Below are 15,067 nucleotides of genomic sequence, written 5' to 3' on the forward strand. Positions count from 1 at the left end.
TCCTCAAGAGTAGAAGAAAAAATGACCAGACTCCCTCTACACCCAGTCACACCTCCACTCCCCACCACCACTAGAAAGCCCTTTCAGGGGAGTGGTCAAATGGAAATGGAACTCCCAGGGCAGTGGAGCCTTGGAATGTGGGACAGCACTGCTGGCTGACTGCCGGCAGCAGCAGGGCAGGAGGTAGGCAGTAGGCAGCGGTGGGTTGGGCAGAGGGCAGTGGGCATTGGTAAGCAGCAGGTTGGGCAGTGAGTAGTGGCATGTTGGGCAGTGGACAGTGGGCAGAGGGCATTGGGAATCAGCAGGTTGGGCAGTGGTCAATGGGAAGCAGGCAGTGGGCAGCGAGAAGCAGTGGGTTGGGCAGCAGGCAGTGGGCAGCGGCAGGTTGGGTAGCGGGCAGTGGGAAGCAGTGGGTTAGGCAGCGGGCAGCGGGCAGCAGCAGGTTGGGCAGCAGTCAGCAGTAGGTTAGCCAGCAGGCAGCGGGCAGCAGTGGATTGGGCAGCAGGCAGCGGGCAGCAGGCAGCGATGGGGTGGGCAGCGAGCAGCAGGAAGCAGCAGGTTAGGCAGCAGGCAGTGGGCAGCAGTGGAGTGGGCAGCAGGCAGTGGGCAGCAGTGGGTTGGGCAGTGAACACTGGGCAGCAGCAGGCTGGGCAGTGGGCAGCAGTGGGCTGGGCAGTGGGAAGTGGGCAGCAGTGGATTGGGCAGTGGGCAATGGGCAGCAGTGGGCATCAGTGGGTTGGTCAGCAGACACTGGGCAGCAGAGGGCTGGGCAGCGGGCAGTGGGTAGCAGCAGGCTGGGCAGCAGTGGGCTGGGCAGCGGGCAGCGGGCAGCGGGCAGCGGGCAGCGGGCAGCGGGCAGCGGCGGGGCGGGCGCTGTCCCTGGTGCTGAGCGCCGCCCTCCGCCAGTGTTCACGTCCCGGGCAGGTTTAGGGAAGAGGAAAAAAAAATATCCTGTTATAAACCAGTATTAAAGATTGCCACGGTGGTCACGTTTGCCACGGAGGACCACATATTTTAAAAGATAAATGAATTACATGGAGATGGGTCTTAGAAAAAACTGTTTGACAAGGTTAACTCCAAGCATAGCTACCTGTGCTGCTATAACTAAGAGGCTGTGCATGCAGATGTATGCATGCGTACACACTGGTTCTCAGGTTTCCGTCTCCCTGCTATCCCTCTCTTAATCATTATCTTAATGAGTCATTTTTGCATTTGGAGACATTAGCTTTGAGTGTTAAATAAGGAAGAGACGGCACTTGCCGAGCAGAGCCAAAGTGATTTGTCCCAAGGTCACACAGCCTGGCTGTGTCTGCAAAACAAATGCATCCCCGTTTTCTTTATCCATTCCTGGCAATAAAAATCCCCACTGGTGAATAGAAGGGCTAAATCATATACATCACCAAGCCCAAGTAATTGCAATACCCTGGTTCCCCCATACACACCCTGCTCCTGAGGAGTTGTCAGTGTCCACCATCCCCCAGCATCCCAACCTGCTGATGCCCCAAGAGCCCCTAGGGGTGCACCCCATCGAGTGGCCTGCTCCCCATCACCACTACCCTGCCACCAGATCAGTGCTTCTCATCTGACAATCAGGGCACAGAGCAAAAGCAGGAGGAAGGGAAAAGAGTTCCTCCTGCATCCACAGGATTTCTATCTGCAGCCCAGGGCACATAAATCCCCTCTCCCACCCAACAGCATTACCTTGTCAGTGGCAGCAACAGCTTCTTCTTATGGTGGCAGCAAAGAGGTCCTTTTCGTGGTAATAATCAAGAGGGGTAGAGGTAGGCACCTCCTATTTTCAGCCCCGGCAGAGGTAGCATTCCTTGAACAGACCTTCTGGAGCTGAATAATCCTCAAATGCCTCTGCAAAGATCACCAGCAGGTGAGCCCCGCTCAGCGAGCATTGTCATTCCTCCAGCTATGAGCATATTCTGTTCTCTTCTGATCGCAGGCAAATGCTGAGGATCGAGCATCCTACCCCCGCTAATGCATGCACATCCACACATGCCATGCAACATGCTGTTCTCTAAGCATCGCCCAAGTCTCATTTGAAAGAGGCGTGAATGGTCCCTGGATTTGGGGATGGGTGGGCACAGTGGGATGGGGACAGGGTTGGGGGGCTTGAAGAGAAAGAATAACAAGCAATAAAACTGATGGGTCCACCACAGCTTTGGTCTTCCTAAATACTGGCTGCAGTTTGACCCACCTGCTTAAACATCACCGCCTCTCCTTACATATGCATGCACGGCAGCAGCCTCTCTGCGTTTATAAGGGACTAAACCTGCATTCTGCCGTGTGAGGAAAGCTCTCCAGGTGCTCTGAAGGTTGCAAAGCCCACCTATAAACAGACACCTCCTCCCTGCACCACCCAGCTCCAGCAAGCGCAAAAGCTTCCGAATGGTATCATCCGAAGGATAAATAATAATAATAATAATAATAATAATAATAATAATAATAATAATAATAATAATAATAATAAATGGTAGTCTCTTCAGGAGGATCTGTTTAAAACCGAGTCGAGGGGAAGAGTTTACCCCTGCGGTCCTGGCTCCTCCGAAGTTTTCCCTTCCTCGCGGGAGCAGCGCTGCCAGGAGGTCGGGGTGCTCCGCACCTGCGGGTCCAGGGTTGGGGGGCCCTTTGCACTGGGGAGTGCCAGGCTTCAGAGCAACTTTTTAGTGCCACCAAGTGGCACAGATCCCTCTAGGAAACCAAGCAGCCTGCCAGCCCTGGGCTCTGCCTGCTGCTCGCTGGCAAATGGAGAGGAGGGGGATGCGAGAGCCGCGGCCACCGCTCCCGGCGCACACACACACACACGCGCAGCAATGCCAGGCAGAAAGGAGGAATTGTTTGCCACGGGAAGGACAGGTTATCCTCTCCAGCTCTCGCCCCTTCCCTTGGATGCACAAGCACGGCCAGACGAGGAGTGATGCCCCTGCCAAGGGCTGCCCGAGCCGCCGGTGGGATGTGCTCCCTCTCCCCCGCGGGTTGCCCCTGCCTGCTCCCTCTCCTCCCCGTAGCAGGTGCCACCTGCAGCCACCCACCCTGCCCTCCTAGCACACTCTTCTCTTCCCCCTCTTTCCCCTTCCCTCGCCTCCCCCGGGCTCCCTGGACCCATAGGTGCTGCCGTTCCCTGCCAGCCCCCCGGCTCCGCAACTGGCATCCTTGGGCTGTTGCTGCAGACCCAAAGGCATGCTGATTATTTAGAATCATAGAATCATAGAATAACCAGGTTGGAAGAGACCCACCGGATCATCGAGTCCGACCATTCCTGTCAAACACTAAATCATGCCCAAATTTGCCTACCTTCTGCCCACAAGCCCACTCACCTCTGGCCCTTCTGCTCCCCCACCCTCCCACAAGCCCTTCCTGGCTACCTACTTCCCACACATCTACCTTTCCCCGGTTAACCCTCCCTCCCCGAAGCCAGTCGAGGCTTTACCTGCTCCTCCGGCATCCCTGCATCCTCCCAAAGCTCCCTCCCTCTCTCTCTCCTCCCGCCTCTCGCGGCTCAGCCCTGCACACCCAGCCTCCTGCTCTCAGCCGCCCTCGGCTGTCCTGCTCGCCTCCCTCCAAATGCATCGCACCTCTCCTCCACCCAAGGTGGACAAGGGACCCTGGCACTTGGCTGGGTACCACAGGTCTAAAGGTGGGGTGTGGGGGGTGAGGAGGGGTGTGTGTTTGTGGGAGGGGTCCTAAGTAACATGAGCCCTGACAAACTCAGCACCTCCCTGCGCTCCCTACTGCAGCAGCAAGAAGAACAAACAAAAAGGAACCATCACAGCACAGTGCCAGACAGAAACCATACATATATTCAAAGCTATTCTTAGTAAATAAAGAAATAAAGTAAAAATAAATAAATAAATAATAAAGCAAAATGCCATTTAAGTAAGAGCTGATCTGGCATTTAAAAGGCTGCTGGGTCTGACCGTTTACCAGGCTGTATTTGCAGAGGAGCATTAGTTTGTGCATTTTCGAGTATTAACAGCAATTCTCTGCCACTGTTCCACAGCCTGGTATTCCTTGATGGCCCCCTACTCTTTGGGTCAGCCGCTTAAAATATTGTCTCTCCTTAAAAAAAAAAAAACCCTCAAAACCCAAACAAACAAAAATCCCAACAAAACAAACCACAACGGAATGACCCAAATCCTGGCTGCTACTTGATGTTGCTCCCCCAGGGTAATTCCACATCCAACCTGCATTGTATCCTCCACACCCCTGCCCATCTGAGGTAACTTTGATAACATTGTTAGGGTATAGAGAAAGAGGGACAGTTTTGCTACAGCTCTATCCATGCTTCCAGTCCCTAGTGATCCCTCTACATCTGTCTCTCTTCTACCAGATTACCAGCTTGACTGCTCCTTTCATCTCAAAGGGTGATGAATAGGGATCCTTTATGTCCTTACCAGGATATGTCTTTCTCCTTCATATCCTCCTTCAATCCTAGCCTGGTACTGGCTAGGAGCCCATCAGCTGGCACCTGCTTCATATCCTTTCCCAGCTCTCCTGGCTCCTGCAGTCGCTGAAGTCCTTGCAGAGGAAAGTCCTTAAAGCACAGGACACTGTGAGTGTGTGCACATGTTGTTCTAATTGTTCATTCCCTGTACTCAGTTCCAAGAGCCTCTGTGCTGCTCCTGGAAGGGATGGACGGAGGGAGGTTAAGTGAGAGAGGAGAGCTCACTAGTTACCAGGGACTTCCCCATACTCACCTCTCCCCTGGTGGAGTAACAGGTAAGAACAATCCTTCCTCCCCACATCCACACTCCCTTCAGAAATTGTCTTTCCCATTAATCATGGACTGTGAAATTCCTAGAAGTTCAGGAGGCCAGAGACAGAGATAAAGGGGGGGACATACACATACTTGTAGAGAGAGCACAAATTAGAAGAAGGAGGGGAGGGAGGCATGTGTAGAAGGGAAAGGTGATATCAAAAGCAAAGGGTTGTTACTGTGCACAGGGGCTCTGGAAAGAAGAAATGTTAGAGGGATCTGGGGAGAGAGGAGATGCCATTGCTTTTCTGGGCTGTCACATCAGCTCTCTGCCTTCCTCAGGGACTGTGTGTGTGATAAGAAAGTCAGAAAGCAGCCCCCTCCCATTGGCAACAGAGACACCCAGATAGCTGGCAGGATGGTAGGTGACCCACAGCAGATGAGGGAGATGATCTCCACAAAAATGGGACAAACAGATTCATGTGAATGCAGATACAGTGGATACAAAGCAACTCCTACACACACATATCCCCAAGGACTCACTGTGAATCAGAACCCACAGCCAGAGTTCAATGTGCCAGATGTTTAGAGCAGCTGGATCAAAGATTAAAGGAGGCAAACAGAATGGATGGGGGTGGCCATGACACTTATATTCTTAATGCCTCTCATTAACCTTTTAAACAGGGTTCCAATAAATACAGATATACAAAAGGCTCTGCTCCTTTGCTCTCTTCCTTCCTCTTTCTTCCCTCCTCCGATTTCCATCACTCACAACTGTTTTACAGAACCCATAAAATTAACGACTGTCTTCTCCACTGATGGTAGATTTTTTTCCCCTACAGGAAAATTTCCCCTCCTGTTTTAACACTATTTTAAAAGACAATGAATGCTTCCTGTACCTGTTTGCATCATCATCAGTAAAAAAATAAATAAACCAGTACTTGAATAAGGAGATATAATGATTGCATTTTGTAAGTCCACTTCAGTAACACTCATTACTTCTGTGGCAGTAGCACCTATTGATACTAAAAACTTGGGGAAGGCTGAACATGTTCTGAATTTCTGCACTCCAAAAAGTACATGCATGCAGAAATTTGGAGGGGTAAGAAGAGTATGAAGAAGTCTCGAGGTAAAATCAATATCTCCAAAGAGCATGGTAACCACTCTAGCACTCTAAGAAAGAAAATAATGCGGCTAAAGAAATACTAAATTGGATTCTCCTCAGTTCCAGAATAAATAGAATCACAAAATCATAGAATCATAGATTAGGTAGGGTTTGAAGGGACCTTAAAGATCATCTAGTTCTACCCCCCTAACACAGAGTGAGATGTCCCCCTAGATCAGGCTACCCAAGGCCCCATCCAACCTGGCCTTGAACACCTCCAGGGATGGAGCAGCCACAATTTCCCTGGGTAACCTGTGCCAGTGTCTCACCACTCTTATGGTGAAGAAATTCTTCCTTATGTCTAGTCTAAATCTGCCCCTCTCCAGTACATACCTATTCCATCTCATCCTACCACCACAACCCTTGTGAACAGCCCCTCATCAGCTTTCCTGTAGCCCTTTTTGGGTACTGGAAGGTTGCTCTAAAATCTCCTCAGAGCCTTCTCTTCTCCAGGCTGAACAACACAAACTCTCAGCCTGTCTTCATATAGGAAGTGCTCCAGCCCCCAGATCATCTTAGTAGATCTCCTTTGGACCCATTCCAACAGTTCCATATCCTTCCTATGATGAGGATTCCAGAATTGGACACAGCACTCCAGATGAAGTCTCACAAAAGAGGAACACAGGGGCAAAACCACCTCCCTCAAATTGCTGGCCACACTTCTTTTGATGCAGCCCATGATATGGTCGGCTTTCTGGGCTGCGAGTGCACACTGCTGGCTCTCGTCTAGCTTCTCATCAACCAGCACCCCAAGTCCTTCTCTGCAGGGCAGCTCTCAATCACGTCATCCTCCATCATGTACTGAACTCAGGGTTTGCCCCGACCCAGACGTAGGACCTACGCAACAAGTGACAACAATCCTGAGGGAAACTTCGAAGGGCAACCAGCTACTAGATGGTTCAATGAGTCTTTCATCCCTAGACCCAGGTCAGATGACCAATTTGCACATCAGGACCACTATGGACCTCCACCAGAGATTTCTCTGGCTTCACCCTGCCCAGGCATAGTTCACCACCTTTTGGGTCCTAGCACAGACGCTCATGCTCCACCTCCCCGTCTGGGCTAGGGCATGAGCGAGACGAGCTGGTGGTGCACCCAGGGCTCGCTGCATGCTCACCACCCCAGGATCCCACCTCAGCTGGCATGCACTGGTGCTCACCTTCTTTGTGCTGCGGGCTTTGGGTATCGGCCCCTGATTCGCACATGTGCTAGAAATAAAGCTTACAGGACACAGGCAGCACAGTCAGAGACAGTGTGTAGACAAAAAGTTAATATTGTGTTTGTTAAGATGAGCCAGAGTGCCTGTATTCCTTACAAAATAGTCTGCAATACAAGATCTCGAAAAAAAAATGACAAAATGGAGAAGAGGTGTTGTTTGTATTTATATATACACATATATAATAATAACTGCAATATTTACTTCCTGTTAGGAAAGATGGAGGAGATGGAGCAAGGTAGGAACAATCTATCATGTTTATAGATCGTGATATAATTAAAATAAAGATAATCATTCTTGCTTCCCCAGCAAGTTTCGTAATAGCAAGTGTATTATGCAGAAAGTCAGTAAAAGGTAAAAAAACGACACACAACACATTTCACAAGAAGGTACTAGTCTGCCAATATAAGGTAAGGGTGCTGCTCTCAGAATCCTTAGTTGGTATTGTTTTTCCAGCCTTTAGAAACAAAAGGGCCTGATTTTATATGTCTATTCTGTAGAGATTTATATATAAAATTCATGTTCTCTTCAGAGAGAATACAGGGTAATTTTCTTTTGTAAGCTGCAACTCATTTGATCTATCCTAAAAATTTTTGTTTAGTTTAACAGAGAAAGACACATTAAGATGTACCCACTTCTCTTCATAGATTCTAATGTGTAGCCCTGCCATAAAAGGCAACCAAATTCTCAATTTGCCCTTAGTGAAGTCATGTTGGCTTCATGTCACCAACCACCTCCTTATTTTCCATGTGCCTCAACAGAGTTTCCAGGAGGATTTGCTCCATTATCTTACCAAGTAGTGGGATGAGACTGATCATCCTGTAGTTCCCCAGGTCTTCCTTTTTTTCCTTCTTAAATATGGGGGTTATGCTTCCCTTTAGCAGTCAGTGAGAAATTCACCAGACTGCCAGGACTTCTTAAATATGATAGATGGTGGCTTAGCAACTTCAGCCTCCAGCTCTCTCAGGACTCACGGATGCACCTCATCAGGTCCCATGGACTTGTGCACCTTCAGGTTCCTTAGGTGCTCTCACACCTGATCTTCTGCAGTGGGCAGTTCTTCATTCTCCCAGTCCCTACAGGCCCATATTTTCTCTGATCGTCCTTTTACTACTGATGTACATGAAGGAGCCCTTCTCATTGTCCTCAATGTCCTTTCCCAAATTTAATTCCAAGTGGACCTTAGCCTTCCTTGCTGCATCTCTGCATACTCTGACAGCATTACTATGTACCTCCCAAGTGGCCAGTCTCTTTTTCCACTCTGTAAAAATACTCAATCCATTTGAGCTTTTCCAGAAGCTCTTTGCTCATTCATGCAGGCCTTCTGTCTCCTTTGCTTGATTTCTTATGCCTAGGAATGTATTAGTCTCAAGCTGAAGGAAGAAGTGCTTGAACATTGACCAGCTTTCTTGCGATCCCTTACCTTCTAGAGCCCTAATGCTTCCAAGACCATTCTAGTTCTGTGCAAGGAAGAAACCCACCTCTTAGGGAAAGCTCAGAAATCCCAGACTGAAACTCCTTAGACAATATGCAGTCCCTGGGTAAGGATTCTTATAAGAAGTCTATAAGCTCTTGTTTGATCTGGTCCTTATGCTCACCAGTGGAAAACAGGACAAGAGAGAGGAAGAGAGAAAACAGAGCTCTAAAGAGGATGCTTGCAAGAAGAGTATAAAAGGGGAAGACAAACTCATACATATCTATGGAGATTTATGTGAGTAATGGAATGCATCAGATGCAGCTAAAAGATTGCAGAATACAGATATGCTCAGATTTGCCCACAAAACAATTATTTTAGGAGAATTAAACCAGTTTTCAGGGTGTCTGAACCAGAAACTAACACAAAATGGTTGAATTTGCTCTACGGAGTTGTTCTAGGTGTTTTACCCATAATTTCTTCTTTGCTCTTTCCAGACAGTAAACTGCATGTCTAAAGTGGCTATACTTGTCAAAATGAGTAAGTAGAACTTTTGCAGCTTTTCCTATGCAATCCTCATCACTGTTTTACACCAAAGAATTCCATTGCACTCAGTAAGATTTAAAACTGATGTGTGGGTATCTTGATTAAATGTAACCAGAACACACACATCTAAAGGACAATTCAGGGTATAGCCAGACCACCCTAAGAAAACTTATAGAAATGCAGAAGACTCTACATTAAAAAAAATAATAAAATTAAAAGTATCAATGGCATTAAGCTTCTCAGGAAACTGCATACCTTCCAAAAGCTTTTTTTTTTTGCTGTGCTGGGGAAAGTACTTTAGAGCTCTTGTATCACTCAAAAAACAACACTGGTGCTCCTATTTCTACTTGGTGAGTTCCAATCTGAGTGGGGGAGTGCTTGTAATGAAGGCTGAAAGAATGAAACCTCCAATTATGCTGCCATGTAATTTGCTATCTTCTCTCTGCCATAAGAATAGAGTATTGACTCTGTGAAACTTGAATGGTAGGTTTTGGGGGGAATTTGAACTCACCCCTGCTTACACTTGCACCTTAGACTGGAATCTTCTGCTGAACAGCAGGGAGGTGATGGGGACAGTATTGTCTATTTTATGAAGTCTGCAAACTTACCTGAACTGAGATCATATCTGTGCCATTATTATTGATTCATAAGAATACAGGGCAGAAGAGTTTCTGACTCTGAAACCGATTCTTCCATGGAAACTTTACGCATTCCAAGATCCAGACTTTGCTCTAATGGTAAGTATTAACATCAAAGATATAGAACATTCTTAAAATTCCATTTAATTCCCATTGCAGAAAATTCCACCTTGGTTGGAAAGCCACCCTCAGGACTACTCTGCATGGAAACAAACAGAATGGTGTATAAACATGATGAATTTCACCTGAAAAAAAACTGTCCTCCCAATAAAAGAGGCAAAAACCTCACTGCAATGCCACACGCTAGTCACTCTAATAGTGTATTTCAGTTGAAACATCATCATTTCTAGCTGTTCTTGGCCAGCAAATTCCTCCTGCTGACGCTGTGATCTGATTCCCAGTCTCTCCATGAACAAAGGAGGTTGGCAAAAAATTAAGAAATACATAGCACAGAACAACCTTGCTCCAGCAGTAACAGACTAGGATGGGCACGTGGCTAGTTGGCAGACAACCTGCCACAGAAGGTGAGTTGGAGCCAGCTCTGTCTCCTTGCTTGTAGCTCGTTCTGTGCAAAATGTCAGCTGGGAAAAAGAACCTGTAAAAGTGGCAGGAGTCATAGAGACAGAATAATTTCTGTCCCGTCCCTTCCTGCAGCACATCAAAAAGAGAGAAAAAGAGAACTGAGTCCAGAAGAAACCAAAAGTTGTTATATTTGGTATATAGCTTTATATTATAATCCCCAGTATTGCTTTCCTAGGTAAACAATTACTGTAGTTACCATAGGAACAGAGTGGACAAAAATAGTCTCTGTATTTTGAAGATGACTACTTTTTGGGGGGTCTAAAGAATGAGAAGGGAAATTGTTCACTAATTTGCAATTTCTGTCAAATTAAGTTTTTGCATGTCCGGTTAAAGAAGCAGGTGTACCTTGATTTTTTATTGGCATAACTTCAAGCAGTGAGCAAGCTCTTCATTTTGTGAAATGGGTTGGTTTTATTCCAGATATGGAAGAGGTTGATGAAGAAAAGGATTAGATGAATTACTTTGAACTATTGTTAAATATCAAATGTAGTTCCGTTCACTGACATATTGCTCTCTTTTTGCTTTAGATAAATCTGTCTTCAGAAAGACCCAAAAAGCTTGCTTTGTCAAGCTGAATGTTTATCACAATAGCCAATTTTCCTTATATAACAAGACAGATTTTATTCTTTGACTCTCAATACCCACTAAAAGAAAATCATAGAATCATTTAGGTAGGTAAGATCATTGAGTCCAGTTGTAAACCTAACACTGCCAATTCATCACTAAGCAGCTTGGGTTTTTGACACTATGTGACATTGATGTCTAGCACTGCCTTATTAAGATGAACCAAAAAACCCTGTTGAATAGTTGCATTTAATTCATAATTTGGGCTTTCCTAATATCTCTTCTGACTTTCTTCACTGTCAGAAAAAATGTGCCAGGTTAATGTGATGGCTGAATACTCTCACTGTTGATGGATGAAAATTATTTTCAGTTAGCATGAAAGGCTTAGGTATTGTGAGTGGGTACACAATGGGGTTCTTCTCATCAGAGTGTTGTAATGTGATATGTACCTCTGGTTGTCTACTTCCACCATGACCATTTAAGAGCAACTAACACTTGGGTGATGCAATTAGTGTCATCCCTAAGAAGGCATCAAGTGAAATTACCTTTAAACTGACCAGTTTATGGAAGCAAGATGAACTTGTTGAGGTGCAGGCACTCGACTTATGAACTCTTACAGTTAGGAGGAGTGAACATATAAAACAGTTTTCATTAAACAGGAAAAACACTATTTTAAAAAATGGCCAGTTAAGTAATTGTCAAGACTTAGGTGTAAACTTCATTCTGGGGAGTGGAACAACCATATTTTTTCTCCAGTATGGGCCCCTAGATGCATATGAAGTTTAAATGTTCATTTCTGCACTTCTTCTGTGTTTAAACATCAGTCTGTGCATTAAAGCAACTCAAAGACATGGTGTGCTCAAGAACACCCTGCACTATATTGTCAAACCTACCCTATTGTACATGTTTCTAATGCAGCTACTCCCACAGCACTGAGCTGATAGAAATGCTTATGACAGTGTGGCCCCCACTGAAATTCTCTATATGAATTCTGACCTTAAGAAGACTTGTGAAAAATCCCAGTGTGGCCCAAGAAGTTCTGAGAGACAATTTCATACTTAAATAGGATAAAAAAAAAAAAAAAGAAAAAAAAAACCAGTTAGAATTCTGTCTCTGAAGAAGGCCTGATAGATGAGCATTTGGATCATCTCTGAAGGCAGCAGAAGTTATAAAGGATAAAGAATGAATAAGGGAACACTGAAACCCTTCTTGCTCAACCTGTGTTTTGGTAGAAAAAAATTAGTCTTTGTTTTTTCCAGCTAAGAATTACCCATACAGAGCTCCCACACTGATATTAGAAAAGTACAGTAACTTCTTCAAATTTCTAGTAGATATCTAGAGAAGGTCAAATATTTGCTTCAGGCCAATGAAGGTATGCTGAGGAAAGCAACTGGAAAATAAAAGTCTAAACATGCCAAGTCAACAAACTTGTTCATCATTTACATTTATAGTTCTTTATCATTTGAAAACAAAGATCAGCACTAATCATGAATGATGAAATTTTTGCCCTCAGTCACAATGACTGAAACCTGGTATGAAGCAATGTGTATATAGTTTCATGAAGTAAATAGTCTTTCTGGAGAGGAATTTTGCACTCCCTGCTTCTCACAATTTTCTTGAAGGTGGTAGTTTCTTGTCAAAAAGGAATTAGAAAGGAAGTAGTCAATATTTGCCATTCTCTACTTTCCTGATGTGAAGCTTAAGTGAAAGGAAAACAGATCTGGGAAACCATACAATATTCAAAGGCTGCACTAAGACAGAAAAACTCTTATTCCTGTATAACTGGACATCTTGTAGATTGGTCCTAAGACAATACCCATAGAATAAATAATACAAATGAAAGCAACATCAGATAAAGGGTCAGACCTAAGAGAGAAATAGCTTAATCTCTCCTGTGGATGAGGACCACTTGTTATATGCAACGTCAATCCTGTAGTAACGTCTATGCATGTATCACTGCAAGAAAGTCAGAGAGCATTGTTTTAAGCAGAATCACAACCTTGCACTGCACAGAAAAAAAAAAAAAAAAAGAAACACTCCAGAGCTCTCATGCACGAAGTCAAAGTTCCTATATGAACTAGCCTCAAAATATTGCTTTTTGCACTGGTCTATTAACCACAATACCCTCATAATATGGTCAATAAGTTTGTTAGGACCACTTTTGAGCACGGAGGTCTCTTCTGAGTTGAAGTTTGTATTTTCCCAGTAAAAAGATTCAGTTTGTAAGACTTCTTAGAAGTACTAGTACTAGTTCTGATTTCTTGATACTACTCTTTTGTTTACAAATAAAGCAACATTATTTAGCTTACATGAGGTTTAACATATTTGAGAACAAGGATGTAAAAGCTTTGCTGATACAATGAGGGAACAAATGGCACAAGGTATATCAGCCTCAATTCTTTTTCTTCTAGTTTTGGAGGTGAAACGTATGAAGTCTGTATTTGAGATGGACAGTATTGATGTTACTCTTTCAGCAGCAAGAATTCTCCAGAAATGCCCTTAATAATTTCAGCCAAGAACTGAACCTGATGAATTGGACTTAAGTGTGGTGGAAGACTGCAAGTGTGGTGGAAGCAACTGCAGAGAGTACAATCATTTTGGTAATGATTTGCTGATTTAAAGAATCACAGAATCAGAGAATCACTAGGTTGGAAAAGACCCACAGGATCATCGAGTCCAACCATTCCTGTCAATCACTAAACCATGTCCCTCAGCACCTCATCCACCCATCCTTTAAACACCTCCAGGGAAGGTGACTCAACCACCTCCCTGGGCAGTCCCTGTCAGCGCCCAATGATCCTTTCCGTAAAAAATATTTTTCTGATGCCAAGCCTGAACCTTCCCTGGTGGAGCTTGAGGCCATTCCCTCTTGTCCTGTCCCCTGTCATTTGGGAGAAGAGGCCAGCTCCCTCCACTCTACAACCTCCTTTCAGGTAGTTGTAAAGAGCAATAAGGTCTCCCCTCAGCCTCCTCTTCTCAAGACTAAACAACCCTAGTTGCCTCAGCCACTCCTTGTAAGACTTGTTCTCCATCCCCTTCACCAGCTTTGTTGCTCTTCTCTGGACACTCTCCAGAGCCTCAACATCCTTCTTGTGGTGAGAGGCCAATAGTTAGAGAATGTACATTTTCGTATTTTCTTTGTGATTGTATTCAAGAAATTATTTTCAAAGATAAGAAGTTTATTGCTTGTGTTGACTGAACACAAATTACTCCTGTAGCCAGAAGCAAATTATTCAAAGATTGTTTCTGGAACAGATAAGAAAATTTAAAAAAAAAAAAAAAAGGCAAAACATTAGGACAATCAGAAAAATCACTATAGACATCCAAGTATCCAGGACTTTGTCCTTAACAGTTTAACATACTTCCTAATCATATTATTAGGTTAATTGTTATGATAGCCAGTATTAGTCTTCCCTCATTTTGGACTGATGTGATAATGATTCATTTTATTTCCTACAATCCTGCTCATATCAAGATGCAATATTAAAATATAATTTAACAAATCATGTTGTCTTTTCAAAAATCATACCCTCTAAAACACATAATTTAGCTTTGTTGCAGTCCAGAAAACTGCAGTCATCCAGGGTTTTAATATCTTGACTGTCCATGTAAATTAAGTTTTATGGGTTTACTTCCATTCAAAAGCTCTGTAGATAATAATCTTGCTGGGTGACCATCTCCTGAACTTGTTAAAATAATCAGGATTTTTATTCAAGTAGAAAAACAAGATGAGAAATAGCTAGCTCCACATATTTTACATCTTGCTTTTCCTCAGTTTCATGTTATTCCTCTGATTTTTTGTAGGGGACAAGTTGAGCGGTAAACCTTTCAATCTGTTTTTTTTTTTGGAGATTGGGAGGAGAGGGGGGAGTATCCTGAAATCCGTTTACAAAGCAAGCATGAAATGCAAAATGTTCAGATGGATCCTCAAAAAAACTCCCCCCCACCCCCCCCAAGTCAGTTGTATTATGTGCAGATAGCACTTCTTATGGACACCAAGAAGAAGACTACTGCAATAGTAAACAAAATTTAAAAGCAAGATAATTAAAAGCAAGTTAATTAAAAGAAGGACTTAGGGGTGCTGGTTGATGAGAAGCTCGACGTGAGCTGGCAGTGTGCACTCACAGACTAGAAGGCCAACTGCACCCTGGGCTGCATCAAAAGAAGCATGGCCAGCAGGGCGAGGGAGGTGATTCTGCCCCTCTATACCTCTCTTGTGAGACCCCACCTGCAGTGT

General features: G+C 44.7%; 1 protein-coding gene across 5 annotated transcripts in view; it reads right to left on the reverse strand.

Annotated features, from left to right (window-relative positions):
• GRM5 (glutamate metabotropic receptor 5) overlaps nt 1-3,476 on the reverse strand; it is a 262,379-nt gene extending 258,903 nt beyond the window's left edge. For 3 of the 5 annotated variants that reach the window (XM_069883334.1, XM_069883333.1, XM_069883329.1), the window contains exon 1: nt 1,702-2,031. The gene's annotated coding sequence lies outside the window, so the exon portion shown is untranslated. Of the gene's footprint in view, nt 1-1,701; nt 2,032-2,206; nt 2,223-3,439 lie in introns of those variants that run through there. The other 2 variants (XM_069883330.1, XM_069883331.1) reach the window with 2 other exon arrangements.
• Nucleotides 3,477-15,067: the final 11,591 nt, after the last annotated feature.

This window comes from Phaenicophaeus curvirostris, chromosome 1, assembly GCF_032191515.1.
Source record: "Phaenicophaeus curvirostris isolate KB17595 chromosome 1, BPBGC_Pcur_1.0, whole genome shotgun sequence".
In the NCBI taxonomy this organism is placed as follows: domain Eukaryota; kingdom Metazoa; phylum Chordata; class Aves; order Cuculiformes; family Cuculidae; genus Phaenicophaeus; species Phaenicophaeus curvirostris.